At 38.6% G+C, this 17,346-nt stretch overlaps 1 protein-coding gene and 1 pseudogene across 1 annotated transcript in view; one reads left to right on the forward strand and one right to left on the reverse strand.

The window, feature by feature from the left end:
• LOC148742291 (uncharacterized) overlaps nucleotides 1-17,346 on the forward strand; it is a 356,385-nt gene that overhangs the window by 120,937 nt on the left and 218,102 nt on the right. The gene's annotated exons all lie outside the window — the stretch shown is intronic.
• LOC148742295 (52 kDa repressor of the inhibitor of the protein kinase-like) lies at nucleotides 4,334-7,197 on the reverse strand (annotated as a pseudogene).

Below are 17,346 nucleotides of genomic sequence, written 5' to 3' on the forward strand. Positions count from 1 at the left end.
TTTCTGAGGAAATCAATGTGATACTGTACTTTCTTTCATGTCGATATCTGATTACAACAGAACCCTCTATAGCTAACTAGTCAACCCACTAACAACCTACTGATGATGTGCACTGTTACATCACCGCCTTACCACACTTTTCATTCATTATTTTTGAGGGCATATCAGTATTCCCTCTAGAAATTCTCGTTTGTCGCATCTTCATTACTTGTGAGCTTTTGTGAACAGTTTGAAATTGTGAGGAGAAGTCACATGTCAACTACTCGGAGAGTAAATAAGTTAACACTGCACTCTTGTTGATGATTTTTGTTAATTAGAATAAGAATTTTGTCATTTGATATTGATTGCTATACCCTGGCACTTTGACTAAAAGCCTAAGTTATGAAACACTTCTTGAGAATTGTTCTTGAGAATGGCGGATCTAGGGAAGAGGCCTGGGCGCCTGGGCCCCCCTACCCTCCACGTTATTTTGGGCAAAGAAAAAAATTGCAGAAGGAAGAAATTTCTTCTTTAGGTAAATTTGTTTCAAAGTAGGTTAATTTGATCTCAACCTAGGTAAGTTGCTGATGTCTGTTTGTCCGTTTTCTTTTCTGGCTGTGTTGAGATGTCTGGAACCTGAGGCAAATAATTGTTTTAGTATAGTTTCAGGTTCCAGACATCTCAACACAAACAAAAAAAAAAAAAACAGACAGACAGACATCAGCAACTGACCTAGGTTGAGATCAAATTAACCTAGTTTGAAACAAATTTACCTAAAGAACAAGTTGACCTACAACATACACACACAAAAAACAACCTCCTCCCCCCCTCCCCTCTTTGCTCAAGGTCTCGATCTGCCCCTGCAAATGAAAGAATATTAAAAGTTGCAAATGATAAAAGGAATCACGGCAACCAAGATAGCTCCAGCACGCTGCAATTGATTAATTTTTTACCAATCATTAATTTTCCATGGCCGAGAGCATGTGAGAGGACTGTGCCTGTTGATTCCTCAGTGGCAGCATAAATTCTTTTAAATCTGTATGCCTCGTTCCGCGCGGCACCAAAAACCTTTTGAGGTAAAGTTTGTAAGCCCTAAGCAAATCTTTAATTATCAAGAACAAGAAAACTGAAGGCTCAAAACAGAAATAATTTTCGTAAAGATTCAATAGAAAAATGGAAAATGATTATGATGAAATCCCTGTTCCATTTGCTGTAACATGTGGATACTGAGTTGTTTAAAATCTTGACTTTGTGATAGTTTTCGTGCCAGTCTTTCAAAGCCATTATTTTAACTGGGTTTTTACATCTGGTAATACCGTTGCCAAGTTGCGATTTATACTCGCATTACTCCCCACCGGCGAGAACACTGGTGATTAGCCGATTACTCGCATGAGATTCTCGCCCATCCCCCATTGATTGTTCGTTAAATATTCGTGGTTTCTGAGTTTTTCTTTTTCTGCTTTGGAATGCACATAAGTCTGCAGAAATATCAAAAAATGCCCGGTTCTCGTATTCTTTGGAGCGACCAATGAAAACTTTATGGAGAAATACAGCGTCACGTCATAGCTATAACTTACATGTTTAATAGCAAATGATCGGTGTTAAGATATTTTCATGTAAATCAACCGATTCTTATATGTTAGAAATGACATAGCAGACTAAAGCAGTGTATCGTCAGGATTCGGTATTGTTTAGATTTCCTTGAAAGAAGCCGAACGGCAATCGGGTGTATATCTGAATGATATACGCCCGATTTGAGGTATATGTATGTTGTTAGGTGGAGTAGTCCACTACGAGAGTGGATCATTTTCTTTCAAAGGAAGAACGCCATGAGTACCGATAACTCTCTTCGGGATATTGCTAATCAGATAAAATTCGTTCAAAGCCATTTACTTTCCACTCGTCTGAAGCTTTTGTAGTTGAGAAAATTAGATGTAAAAAACAGCGCCAAAATATGCAAAATATGCTTTTCTTATAAATTGCCCCTATGAAAAATAGAGGCCGGCCTGCAGAAAGTTATCCATTCATAGCAACTAGGATATTATAACCAACTAAGTGATTAGTTTCAGTAAAAGGAACCGGAATACCTTTGGAGAAATTCAGCTAAACGTTTTCCGTGCTCCACCCCACAGCAAAAATAATCCAAACTGTACCAAGTAAATAATCAATTAGTGCGAATCCATCAGGTTTGAGGCAAAGTTTAAGTCTGATGCCTTCTCTGAAGTCAACTTTTCAATGTGTGCCGGAGTTGATGTGTTAGAGTTTAGTCATTGCGTGGTTCAAAACGTGAAGAATTGTTACAGTTCTCGGAACTAGGTGCAGGCGTTTTGACTTGGGAGGAACCTTTACTTCTCTAATAGCATCGTTAACCTCAGCTACAAATTGGTCAGTGTTCTCTCTTAGAATCTCCTGCGCTTCTTCGTTGAAGATGAATCGCGTTTAGAAGTTGGGTAAATTTTCATAATGGTGACAAGAGTCACAGGCATCCTAAATGCTTTCAACTTCATTAGGTGCCTTTGAGTTCCAATCAGAACTTATCCTTGTGTGCCTGATGAAATGACAACCACTCATTCCATCACCACAATCATTTGGCATATTTAAACTCCTTAAGAGCCTTAGTAATACCCAAAGAACACTGATGAATCTGGAACCATTTTTCACCCTGTTCCTCAGTCAAACTCTCCTTGTTCATCGTGAACAAGCCACAGGTGTTGAAAATAACTTTCAGGTGAAGTTCCTCGCCATTTCCAGCTGAGATAACAAGTCCAATAAGGCACTGACTGGCATGATTTGATTCTAACCACTGCATGTGCTCTTCGATTTTTCAAACTCACCTGCACTGTGAATTAAAGGAGATGAGCTATCATTTTCTGCTTTAATGCTCAATGGGTTAGATTCTTATCAAAATTTTGTGAGGGACATAAGTATGAACCTAACGTCTCCCCAGGAACTGTTGAGACTTTTTATAAATTTATACCGGGCGATATCTTTTAGCTTTTCCCAAGTCATTTGATATACTTCTGTCCAAAGAAGTGACATGCACTACACAAGTGGTAGGTTTTCGTTAGAAAGCCGACTCTGTTGGCGATAGAATCATTTCGTTCCCACTATCATCTTGGGTTTCTTGGTCCTATGCCAGCCGACGTGGTGTGACTTTACGATCAGTTCTCTAATGGTATTGCTCGCCCTTTTACCTTCTTTTTTTTTTCTTATTTTTTTTTTTAACAATCTCCGCCTTTTTTCGCTTCCGCGATATACTTTATTCAAATTTGACTGTCTCTCCCTAACTTCGGAAAAATCAATCCAGCTTCGAACGAAGTATTCTCTCTTGGAACATTATCATCCTGGCCTCAAAAAGTAACATTATAGAATCTCCAATAAACTCTAGGATGTCGGGGACCACGTAAAATTGGAACAAACAACTATGTTCTTTTGTTTCGAGAGGATTTATGTGAAAACAAAGCACGCATTTCAAATCGACAGGGTGTTCGGTTGTTCGAAGATCTGTCAGGAATATCGTTCAGACATTTGGAAACCCTGGACTCGGTGGGAGAAAAGGCAAAGAACACTGAAATCATGATCAGATGCGTATGGTGACAACATGGCGGCAAAGTCATTCTAAATACAAAAAATATATATTTAAAGGACACCACTCCCAGTATCGATCAGATGAATGGAATGGGGAAGTAAAGATGAGTTAAGTAAAAACATGTGTATGGGCTGGAACTAAAGGTAACACTGCGCCAAAGAGAACAAAAGGTGTAGAAAAACAAACAGATTTTCTTATCTCTTGACTAGGACTTTGGACTGCGAAAAGGCCCTAAGAACCTAAATGGCGAGTGTGCTTTGCAAAGAAAAGCATGAATTAATTCATAAAAGATAAAAGTAAGCATAGAAAAAATATGGTCACGATTATTATTTTAGGGTAGTTGGTACCGAATAGTGAGAGGTGTAATAATTCGAGAGTCTCCAGCAGAGTGTTGACGGTTTTTCCCGGACTTTTGTCTGGGATCTCTATTTGCTTATTCCGTTTACACTTGTATTACACCACACAAAAGAACTAAATTCGTCATTTTCCCAAGACATTGAGAAATAAGAGTCTCCATGAAGCGATTAAAAAGAGAAGTAACTCTGTTGCAAGTCTAAGGGAGAAATCGAGGACAGAAGATTTTGATAAGGCAGAAAAGTCGGACCTTACTCTTGATTTTCGTAGAGCAGTTTTGGACTTCCTTTCAACAGATCGTTTTCCCCGGTAGGGTCGCGAGATGACTTTTTCTGTGAATTTACAGGCCCGTAGGCTGGTTTTTTCATTGGTGGGTTCTTTTTCGCTGAAAACGGACCTTTAATGTTAAACTTAACGTTGTTGCAAAAGATTTTCCAGTTGGAGTCGACGGGGATGTAGCCCAGTATAACAGTCTACTACAGTGTCCAAGTCCACAGGGGTAGTGTAGTGAATGTACAAAAGCGCAAGATGGGACAAGCGATCTTTTCCCATCGATGCACGCATATAGTTATTCAGTCGTCGCAGGAATGCTAATATTTGGAAAGAGGGCAGCATCACAATCTTTAATTGCCACAGCAGGTGAAGCTGGCCATAATTGGGGTTCCATTGCTAAGTATTGACTTCTCCATCGAGTAAGTTTCATTTCGAGGAACTCAGGGGACGGGAGATCATCAGTGTAAGTGTTAACAGCTGCATTGAGGTTGACATTTCTTGAACAGAGAACACTTGGAACGAGGTCAAGTAGTGATATGGCAAATTTTGCGGAAGGCTAAAACTGCTCTTCGATTCACATGATAATGTGATCAAGTAAAGGAATTGCCACGTTTCTTTGGTGATTCAAAGGCTTCTTATTATAAAATTATCGTCTATTCTTTCCTTTCCACAGTCGTCACATTTGCAGGAATAGTGTCACGTTTTCCCAACTGAGGTTTCAGTAATATTTTTTGTACCTGCGAGATATGTTTTAAGCCGGTCAAGGTATTTGTGAGTAGGCCACTAAGTGGACCTTTCCAGGCAGTGGGGGTGGGGGGAGGGGGTCGCCCGAGTCCCCCGAATCCCCTCAGCCTACGGGACTGATTTAAATAGCATCTTTGTCACGTGACTCGCAAGAGAGTTCAATGTTGCTTTTCATTGGTTGCCGGCCTGACCGCATCTACACGCGCTTTTAAAAATGAGGTGTGAAAACCGTGTGTTTCTTAAGAGTGTAGATTTTCGTGAGGGGTCGAAGGTCCAGGGTAAAATTTCCAGGGCTCAAAAATGTCAGCCATCTATCTCATTTTATTCTTTACTCATTTAATTCATTTTCTTTTTATCATTACTTATTTTTCCTTCTACACAGAGAGGTTTATAAGTTTGTTGAGATTTCGCACCTAGATCGCGCAAACGAACCTCGGGTTATTTCTGGGAGCCGTTCCAGTTATCAAGAAATACTTTTTGGCGATGACTTTCGACGGCAGAAGTGTTTTAAAAGGAAAGGTAGTTACGCAAAAAGGCGTGTAGGGCTTTAACGAAATCGAGTTAATTTTTTCTGTTCAACTTCACTAAAGATCGATTCCCTCGGGAACCAATAAGAATATCGGAAAAGCCTCACACTCTTTTTTTTTTAACCCTTCATCTACTGAGTGATACAGTCCAGTGTGTTTGGATGTCCGAGGTAACGCGAGGGCTGGTAATTCAGTCAACCAAACACCGTCAGTTTTGTCTTTAAAGGCTTGCACGTGCTTACCAGAACAAAACCTATCAAAACTTTTGTTATTTTTACAATGTAAACGTTATAAGCGCTAGCTTTACATTGATGTGTAGTTTTTCATGATTCTCAGAGTAAGTCACGTCAAAAGCGCTAGCTCTGCATTGATATGTAGTTTGTCATGGTTTCTTTTAAAGAAGCACGCGTGGGACGACTTTTCAATCCAGCGAAAAAATCTAGTTGATTCTCAGAATAAGTCCGTCTTGACTGCTTCAGTTTGAAAAGTGCTAGAGGCTGTTTTTCTCATTTTTCCAAAGACATGTGTCAATTGATTTACTTAGGAGATGATATACACCTAGTGTGGGCGATTCTTTCATAGGCTAGACGAAGGAAACATTCCAAAGAGGGAAAGGATAGTATGTTACACCGACAGTTCCCAGTGACGATAAGCCATTCAACATTTTCTGATTATGCGTTTAGGCGAATATTACCGGCTGAGAATGGCTTTTTAAAAGCGCATACAATCAGAAGCCTGGAGGCTGACTTCTGGGTACCGGTCTTTCAATCCAAAGACTCCCCTACATATAAGAATGTTTATAACGGGCAGTCAAAATGATAAGATCTGAAAAGCCTTCAAATCATTTGAAAGTTACCGGTGAGCTGCGCTTTTGATGTTTGCCGTCAAAATCTTTCTTTGTTGAGAGTTTAATTTGGGAAATGTGAACATCGGTTGTGTCGTAGTTGAATAAAAAGTGTCCTTGATTAGAAATCAAATTAAAATCGGTCATAAAACCATTAGATCCGCCACTGGAAAACATTACTTGAACTCGACAAAGAACCCGATGGAAACACTTGTACTGCTACAAGGAAAAAAAAAAGGTCAATTCAGACCAGCTGTATTCGAATAATCTCTAGTTATTTCAGTCAAGTGAATTCCTTTCCCATCTTGGTCACTATCTCAGAGAGAATTTAGTTTGGGTGCCGCATGAATATGACCTGACAGTGACATGCACTAAAATGTTAGAGTGGGTTTTAAGGGTCAGAATATGCCATTTCATTACATTTTTAGAGATAGTCATTTCCTCAGCAGCGCATTCGGATGGAAGTGATTTCATTAGTGGAGATCTAAACCGCCGCAACTCCATTGTCCTTCATAATACGCTGACGCCTGGTTTTTAAATTGTGGCTGATTGACACCCATCCTTACCAAATTATTAGATGGAGTCTCTTGTTTTCTTAGATCAGCGATCCTGCAAAGAAAGTCTTGCTGATTCTTGGAATTTGTCCGTTACGACTGTTCTGGCTTTGGAGACCAGCTAAGGGTTGAGCTAATTTTAAAAATAAGATAGTACTGTATTCCACAATTTAAAAAATAAGATAGTATCCCATAATGTAAAAAATAAGATTGAATCGCGTAATTTTAATAAATAAGATAGTATCCCACAAACACTCGTCACCCTCCAATGGGTGAGGGCATGATAAGCACCCAGTGTGGGTTATTCTCTCACCTGCTTGGCGAAGAAAACATTCCTATTATAAGGGGCGAAAAGATGGTGTGTCTCTCAATAATTTTCGATAAAATAAGCCATTTAACATTTTCAGAGTATGCGTGCGGGCGAAAATTCCAACACCGAGAATGACTTTAGACTGAGTATTTTAGAAATATTTGGAGGCTAACTTTCCAGTCCTAAGATCCAAAGTGTCCTCGAGATCCAGAACTGTTTGTGACGAGCAGTAAAAATAGTGAGATCTGAAATACCTTACTTGAAACCATTTGACGGTCACCCATAGGCTTAGATAAATTTTACTGGCATATTTTTGGGAATAATGATCAACACACTTCTGACATGAATACTAACATTCTTGACCGTAAAAATATCAAAAGCGTTTCTATTACTTTTTCTGAAAAACACGTTTCTGGGGCTCTTTTCAGAAAATACGTTTTAAATGACGTTTCTCAGTACTACTTTTCTCACACTTTTTAGAGTAGATTACCTTATTAAAAGCCTGGCTACTGCCTCACGTATTCAATAAGAGGTATATACGCGTAGGCTAAGAATTTGGTCGAATAAAATGACGGTTTTTTGTAAGAAGTTGCTGTAAGCCGCTTTGAACACCCTTGTTATAATTACCTATCGGTGGCTTTAGGCCTGATGCTACATTTTGAAGGGTGACGTTGAAAAATATGATGCTCAAAGTTTCGAACATAACTGGCCTTAATCACTGATTGGCTGCTTTTTTGCGGTTGGCGTTAAAATCGTTTTTCTTTGAAAGGTTAAGTTTTCTGAGGTTTGACCTCTGACTTGAACCCCATTTCGACTCTCTATGGCGGGACTGCTGAATATGCCTGTTTCGTTGCGTGTGATGAGGGAGCTTTCGTGAATGGCTGCGACTTTTATTTCTGAGGAACGAATCGTATTTCGAAGCTACTTTAGAGGCTCTTTTATTACTATTTCACGCTAAACACTGCTGTATTTTCTTTACTAACTATCATTGAGCAGAATGCGCATTGTCAAAACGCACTATTTTTCAGCGCAATTTCGACTAAACATCTTCAAACTGAAATGATAGAGGTTCCCTTTGGCCAGTTTTCAAAATTAAAATCTTGTCAAAATTGCTCACTCAAGGCACCGAAGGTTACGGCTCGTAGAAAATTAACGGTGTGGATTTAAAAAAAAAAACAGTGCGTGAGAAAATATGGGTCTAAAAACCTTGTGAAATATTTCCTTCCATGTTGTGGGGAAATTAAATAGGTTTCGGGCGCATTAATCATTACGTGGATCGTTTTAATTGGTCTAATTAACTTGGTCACAAAAGTTTCTGTTTTACTACATATAATCGTTAATTGATATCATTTAATCTTGCGCGTCAGCTCCATGTGCACTCTACTGGTATGTCTATCGGTTTCTGTCATTCCGATCCGTCCTTGGTCTTTCTGCTAGAATTATCACACTTCTATGAAAGTTGTTTCACTATTTTATGACTAGAAGGGAAATAATTTTAAACCTCTTCTATCATATCAACATTTCTTAAGTTACCTTAGCAAAGCAATATAGTTGAGAACTCAATCACTAAGTACAGTACAATGTTGGCTCCAAATGTGCAGCATCATAAGCTCAGATCATTCGACCATCATTCAGTTAATCATTGTTAAACTCGCTCAGATCTCTATACTAAGAAAGAGAACTTTTTCAAATTATTGATTTAATGAATTTATGATCTTTCAACAAGAGGTCTATCAAGAGGTCTTGTCACATAATTGATTTCTACTCAATTTTCCCATTTGTTGACTGTCCATTTACAATTTCATAATATTTTCAGTTTCTAAAAGTAAAAATTTTGTTCGGAACCTCATTTTCGACGGTCTCGTGGAGAGGTATAAGACGGGTCACCTCCCATAATGTTGAAGTCGTTTGGCAGACAAAAAAAGAGAGGGGTCAAAAGCATTTCCCTTCACTTTTTCGCGTCTACCTCAACACCAATCTTTTGAAACTTTTCACTGATTCCATATACGTCACTTTGGAAAAATTGTGCAAACTGTTGGGAGCCACATGCATGTACAAAGTAAAAAGAAGCTCTCTTGACAGGATACATATATTGTAGTTTTGTCAGATTTTCATGAAAATTGGCCAGAATCAGTTCGTCGAAACATTTTCTTTTGTCCAACTTCAATATGGGTTCTCTCGCGAACCAATTGAAATATTGGAAAAGGCTCACATCCTTTTTTAGCCTTTCATCAGCTGAGTGATACAGTTTAGTTTGTTTGGATGTCCGCGGTAACGCGAAGGCTGGTAATTCCAATTAAACAAACACCTTCAGTTTTGTCTTTAAAGGCTTGCACGTGTCAACCAAAACAAGACCTCTCAAAACTTTTGTTATTTCAGAGTCTATACGTCATAAATGCTAGCTTTACAGTAATATATCCGAAATCAGAGATCCGGCGAAAAAATGTAGCGGATTCTCAGAATTAGTCCGTCTTGACTGTTTCGGTTTTGAAGACTAGTAAAGGCGGAGAAAATTTAAAAAGTAAGAGAGCATAAGGTTCCTTTAATTTCATTTTCCCAAAGACACATGTCAATTTATTTTCTTAAGAGATGATATACACCTAGTCTGGGCGATTCTTCTTCGTGCTAGACAAATGGAATGTTTCCCAAACCACAGTTCTCAGAAATAAGCCAGTTAATATTTTCTGACTAAGCTTTTAGTAGAATATTGTAATACCGAGAATGAATTTTTAAAAAGTGAATATGATCGGAAACATGGAGACTGGCTTTTCAGTCTTTAGATCCAAAGATTCCTCGAGATGCGATCGTGGGATCTCAGACCGTTACGCAATACTGTTGAAAATTTCCTTAAAATTCTGTCTAGTAAGATGTCAGCCTTAAAATTGGTTCAAGCTCAACAGAAGCCTCTAACTCCGGAACTCGAAAATTCTATATGCAATAACGGGGAAGGCTTCTTAGCTTAAATAACCTCAATTGGCCACACGAAAAGGTGTACTTCATGGGAAATGTGACAATCGCTTGGGTCACAGTTAAATAAGAAGTCTCCTTGATGGGGAGTTCAATTAAAGTCGATCATAAAATCATTACGGGGAAAAATAATCCAAAGGGCATATGGTATGTGATGGACTGGACTTGACTAGTAAGACGGGGACTAGTAAAGCGCGGACTAGTAAAACGCAGACTAGTAAAACATGGACCAGTAAAACGCGGACTAGTAAAACGCGGACTAGTAAAACGCGGACTAGTAAAACGCGGACTAGTAAAACGCGGACTAGTAAAACGCGGACTAGTAAAACGCGGACTTAACAACGACAACAACAAAAAAAAACAATTTCTTACGAAGGCGATCACAAGACTTAATGGCGAGCCAATTTAGTGAGTGACAACCACTTTTTGACCTTTAAGCTACACATGGGTTTGACATGCACCAGATACAAACGAATTTATAAGTCTAGGCTAAGAAAGAACTTTATTCAGCACCAGTTCAAAATCCTAAAATACACTTTCGTCGTAAATTTCACGGCAGAAACGCAGGAATTCGATGAATAAAAGTCGCATTAAATCTCCTTGTGTCTAAGTAGAAAGAGTCTCATTGACTTCAGCTTTTCGGTGGAAGAATAACAGATTTGCACACGCCATTACAGAAAACAAACAAGCAGACCGACAACTCCAAAACACATATTCGCATTCACTTACAATTTGACTTTCCGCGACATCTTAAAACGGAACAGAGGTAAATCTTCGAAGATTAATCGTCGTTGGAAATAAAAAATACTTTCCGTAAGATCTCTGTTTTACTCTTTACGAGAAAATCGTCGCCTGATCAGTTTACTATTGTGTGTTTGTCACACCAGTACTGCTGTTTCTTCAAAACCGTATGTTTTTTTTACTCTTCAATTGACAGGTGTCACATCGTGACAGTTAATTTTCAAAACAATGTTTGAAAATTTGTTCGGAAGCCTTTTAACTACCTTTACAAATAAAAATGTTTCGGCGAAAGCTTTCTCTTTGATTTGAATAAAGTTTGTTTTATTTATAACTCACTCGCTATCAAATTGTTAAGTTCAAGGAGGATTTTCCCGTAATTAAACTCGTAATTGTAGCCCTAAATCATTCGGGTTCTTCAAATTAAAGAGAAAGCTTTCGCCGAAACATTTTTATTTGTAAAGGTAATTAAAGACTTCGGAGCACAGTTTGAAAAATTTTTTTGATAAGTAACTGTCACGATGTGACACCTATCAATTGAAGAGTAAAGAAGCATACGCTAAACAGCAGTAACAGTGTGACAAACACACACGAGTTAAATGATCATGCGACGAATTTCTCGTAAAGAGAAAAACAGAGATCTTACGGAAAATATTTTTCATTTCCAACGACGATTAATCATCGAAGATTTACCTCTGTTCCATTTTAAAATGTCACGGAAAGTCAAATTGTAAGTGAATGCGAATATGTGTTTTGGAATGGTCAGTCTGCTTCTTTGTTTTCTGTAATGGTGTGTGTAAATCGGTTATTCTTCCACCGAAAAGCTGAAGTCAATGAGACTCTTTCTACCTAGACACATGGAGATTTAATGCGACTTTTATTCATCGAATTCCTGCATTTCCTTTGTGAAATTTACGACGAAAGTCTATTTTAGGATTTTGAACTGGTGCTGAATAGAATTCTTTCTTAGCCTAAACTTATAAATTCGTTTGTATCTGGCGCATGTCAAACCCATTTGCAGCTTAAAGGTCAAACAGGGATTGTTACTCACTAAATTGGCTTGCCATTAAGTCTTATGATCGCCTTCGTATGAAATTGTTTTTTTTGTTGTTGTCGTTTCACTAGTCCGCGTTTTACTAGTCCGCGTTTTGCTACTCCGCGTTTTACTAGTCCGCGTTTTACTAGTCCGCGTTTTACTAGTCCGCGTTTTACTAGTCCGCGCTTTACTAGTCCGCCTTTTACTTGTCCGCACTTTACTAGTCCCCATTTTACTAGTCCAGTCCAGTCCAGTCCAGTATACGAAATACCATATGCCAATCCAAAGGGCAAAAAAATTACTTGAGCACATTCAACGGTGAGAGACGATCAACTTCGACGATTTACAGCATAAGGGTAATTTTCTTCCGATGCATCGCTGATATATCTTCCCAAAATATCTCAACAGCGATATGACAAAGAGCGCACATCTTAACCATTCTTGCCAAAGTGGCGGCAGTAAAATATTTCACGGAGGTGGGAGTGGCTTTTGAAGAGGACTATGATCTCCACTTCACTGTCGACTTACTTATTTCTGTAGCTATTTAAAACAGTCGTCGATGATGAATGAGGGTGAATTATCCGTCTAAATAATACTTCTACCAAAGAGTTTTATCTTGGCTTGTTGTATAACGATTCCCGAAAAAAACCTGTCCTCAAACCTACTCGACGAATGTTTTTTGTCTCAGACGAGAGAGGAAACTAAAGCTAACTGATCGATAAGAAGTATTGTATTTCTCTTTTTATGTGTAAAAAGCATATAAAAAAGCTGAGTTTTACGGAGTTTTGCAGTTTGTCGAGCCAAGTTTTTTTGATTGAACGTAGAACTTCCAGACGCGATCACTGATTGTAACCATACACTGGATATGACTATCACTAGAAATTATAACCACACCGACTGTTCGGTATATGTCGACCGCGATCTAGGAATCTCAGACAGTATATGACAAAGAGCGCAAAGCTTAAGCGGAACATCAGTTGAACTCGATTAAAAACTTGTTGGAAACACTTGCAGTGCAGCAAGAAGCTACGACGGCTTTCTTGATTTTATTGACAATATCTAGATTGGAACGAATACCAAACAATTGCTTCAGTTTTAAGTTAAATGGAACCTCAATTCGACGACCTTATGAATTTCAAAAGTTACTTTACCTGACAGTTCGATTTGTAAAACCGAAAAAAAAGGTGAATTTATTCAGTTGTGTTTGAATGATCTCTAGTTATTTAAATCTAGTGAATTCCTTTCCCATTTTGATCGCTATCTCAGAAATAATTCGGGTGTAGTGCGAATATAATCTGACAGTGACATCCACTGAAATATTAGGCCAGGCTTCAAAGATCAGAGTATGTCATTTAATTACATTTGTGCAAGCGTCTCTCACACTTTTAGGGATCGCCATTGATCTGGCAACACCATCGCATGGAAGCGATTCAGTTTGAGGTTATAGAATGGAGAATCCACTGAACGGCAACTCTGCTCTCCTTTGTAATACACTGACGCCTGGTTATTGAACTGTGGCTGATTGACATCCTTCCTTACCGAAATGTTAGTAGGAGCCTTTTGTTTGCTCAAATCAGCAATCCTGCAAAAAGATACTCGCTGATTCTTGGAATTTGTTTGTAATGACTGTTTCGGTTTTGGTGACTAGCTTAGGGCTGAGTCAAATGAAAAGGTAGTATGACGTTTCTTTTAGTATCCCAGAGTCACCTGTCACTTTGTTCGCGGAGGGGATGATATACAACCAGTCTGGGTGATTCTGTAATCTACTAGGCGAAGAAAACATTCTAAAGAACGAAAAGATGGTGTGTGTTCTAACCATTTTAATGAAATAGCCATTTCACTTTTTAGATTATGTGAGCGGATATAAAAATTGTAATACTGAGAATGACTTCGAATTAAGTATATTTAGAAATATTTGGAGACTGGCCTTCCATTCTTCATATTCAGAGTCCTCGAGATCCAGAACTGTTTGTGACGTACACTATAAAAGGAGAGATCTGAAAGACCTTAACTGAAATCGTTTGGCGGTCACAGCTTAGATAATTATGCTGGCATAATTCTGGGTATAATGCTGTAATTGGAGGAACGAGAATAATTCCGGCATAATAACTGAAGTTCTTAAGCGTAAATATGTCAAACCATTTACGCAATACTGTTGAAACTTTTCCTTAAACATCTTTCTAGAACGAAGTCAGTCTTCACAATGATTCAAGCTCAATATAAAGCTTTTAATTCCGGAACTTGAAAATTCTATATACAATAGTGGAAAATGCATCTTAGCTTAAATGACTTCAATTGGCCACACGAAAAGGTGCACTACATGGGAATTGTGAACACCGCTTTTATCGCAGTTAAATAAAAAGTCTCCTCGATGGGGAGTCAAATTAAAATTGGTGGTAAAATTATTTCCAGGTTGGAGAAAATAACCCAAGGGGGCAAAAGACTACCTTTGCACAGTTATTAACGATGAGAGACGATCAACTTAGATGATTTATAGTTCAGCATAAAGGTAATTTTCCTCCGATACACCCCTGATTCGCTGATATATCTTCCCAAAATATCTTTACGGCGTTATGATATGAGCGTGATTTATAGCTTAAGCGAAACATCACTTGAATTCGATTTGATTGGAAACTGAATCCAAACTATTGCTTTTTGGAGTAGATGGAAACTCAAATCGACGACCTTCTTAATTTCATGTTACTTTTATACATGATGGCAGTCCGATTTGCTAAGGCAGATCCAAAGAGACCTCGAGATCCAGAGCTGACGAGCAGTAAAAGTAGTGAGATCTGAAAGACCTTAATTGAAGCTATTTGACGGTCACTGATAGGCTCAGATAAGTTATACCGGCATAATTTTGGGTATAATACGGTAGGCTGAGGATCGAGCTTGATTATGGCATAATTACTAAAAATTCTTCAGCATAATTGAGTCAAACTACTTTGCGAAAATTTAGAGAAGTCTTCAATTATTTTCAAATGTAATACTACTATCAGAGAATTTTATCTTATCTTCACAAGTTGCAGGGCGACTCCCACTTGATTTTCAATTAAAAACAATTTCCGTCAACTAATCAACCAATTCCGTACTTGCGTATTTCCTCGAATGAGCGCCCGGGCGCTTCTTCAAAATCATCGGCCGAAAAAAGGGGAGCTTTTTTGGAATGAGGGTACTTCATAGGAGTGGTAACTTATTTGCAAACTATTAGCCTGTGCTGATTCAGGAGTAGTTGAAGCTTAAAAAGTTATAGATAATGTGGCAATAGAAACAGGTTTTATTTGTATTTAAGGAGGCGAGGAGGAGGGGGGAATGTATTATAAACTAGTACTGAACGCTCTCTCAAAAAGGAATGTTTTGAGTTCTTTCTTAGTAGTAGCTGGGCTGCCACAGGATCTGATTGTTGACGGCAACGACTACCATAAGGCAGGAGTAGCATGAGCAAAAGCACGTTCCCCAAGTGTAGAGCAGGTGACCTTGGAAAGAACAAGATATTTTGTAGACTAGCGTTGAGCATAGTTGGATGCAGGTTTTAGAGATAACAAATATTAGATTGTTTAACGACTTAAAAACCAGAAAGAGGTTAAATTTTAAGTTGAAGTCTGAACGATATAGGAAGCAAGTGTAGGTCTATCAAAGCCGGTGTAATGTGTTCAAATTTCGGAACACATTACATTGAATGTGCCTGTTTCGTTGGGTGCGATCAGGGAACTTTTGTGAAGGGCTGTGACCTTTATTTCTGTGGAACGAATCTTTTTGTCATGTTGCTTTGGAGGCACTTTTATTAATATCTCACGCCAAACATTGCTGTATTTTCTTTACTGGCTATAAACTTCGCACTTCGCATAAAAATGACAAACATTTAACTCATATAACCTGTTTCGGTGTCTATGACACGATGTGGTATTTTTTATGATCTAAACTTTAAGTTCCAGGCAAACATGTAGTTAAAATTAATTCTGTCCTACGGCAATTTTGTTTTAAGAGTTTGGAAAGCATTCTCTTTGTCACATTTTTTTTCATCATATTCACAACATGCAAGTTACGTTGTTTGCCGTTCTTAAGACACTTGTCCGCGCTAAGGAAATTGAAATGAAACATTGGCACTTGTCTTTACAACGATCAGCCTTAGGTCTGGAATCATCAGTCACTGTCGAAAACTGCAATAATCAATTCCTCGTGCGTTGTTACCAGTGCCATGTGTTATTGACAAGTCAACGTTCCACATTTTTTGAGAGCATTGAGCGTTAATTACAGAAATTACCTTGTTTTTGGCTAAGATTTTTCTCATGAAATGAATTGAAGGCAATTTGAAATTATAAAACTTTATTTCTATACTTGGCAGTCTATAATGTATTCACTTGGGCCCCATTGTTCCTAAATTATAGAAATCTCACATTTTATTTTGTTGAACCGATGCCGAGTTAATAATATGGGTAAAAAAACCTTGTGAAGTGTTCTCACTTCCCCAGCATGCGCTTACATTACGAGTCCCGCGGTTTGGTTATTTCAATCCTTTTCAATTTTATTTGTGTATTACTTGCCTTATACGTTGTAGGGAATTAAATAGGTTTCGAGCGCATTAGTCATCACGTGACTCAGTAAGTCTTCTTTTTTACTTGGTTCGAAATATCGACGCAAGACTTGGGTTACTAATTTTGATTGATATTATTTTAATCTTTCGCGGTAGCTTAGAGGGTTGTCCAAAATCACGGATCATAACGATTCGTAAAACTGAATTGTCGATTAATGCTATGCGTGCGAGTCGTGTAAGTTATTCATGAGTCGATGAAAAGAACGTAAACTGGCATAACTGTTAAAATTTATACAAATCAAGATGAGGTCTGAGTGACTGCGGCCATTCTGGGGTCCATCTCATGGCGATCTCCGGTCATCGCAGTGAATAAAGGCTGGTAGTTTCTAAAGAAACTGTTTGGGGCTGCGTCTGTGGGGGTAACGAAATAATTTGAATATATCAACAAAGTTGAAATGGTAAGTTGGCCACCGTTACGATTATAAAAGCTGACGTTTCGAGCGTTAGCCCTTCGTCAGAGCGAAAGGGCTAACGCTTGAAACGTCAGCTTTTAAATGAGTTGAAGTTGAGGTTCATTTATTTGTTTAAGCAGGTTGATTAATTGGCAGCTGTAATAGCTGATGTGGACCTGCTGTCCCAACCCACCCATCCCATCCCAGGGGAGGATATCCATCACACAGTCTCGTGTGTGGGAAATTATCGTCTCCTGCCCCAACCCTGCAGGAGACGGGACCTCCATTTATTCGTCCCTATCCGAGAAGACTAGAATATCTAACCATTACTTGATTTTATAGAAACGTAGCAAATTCTTCTCAACTATTTTAAGACCTTGAGTGTTGGTCCGGCCGGGGCTCAAACCCTCGACCTTCCGCACTACAGTCCAGCGCTCTATCCATT

The sequence above is a fragment of the Stylophora pistillata genome, chromosome 1 (assembly GCF_964205215.1).
Source record: "Stylophora pistillata chromosome 1, jaStyPist1.2, whole genome shotgun sequence".
Classification (NCBI taxonomy): Eukaryota; Metazoa; Cnidaria; class Anthozoa; order Scleractinia; family Pocilloporidae; genus Stylophora; species Stylophora pistillata.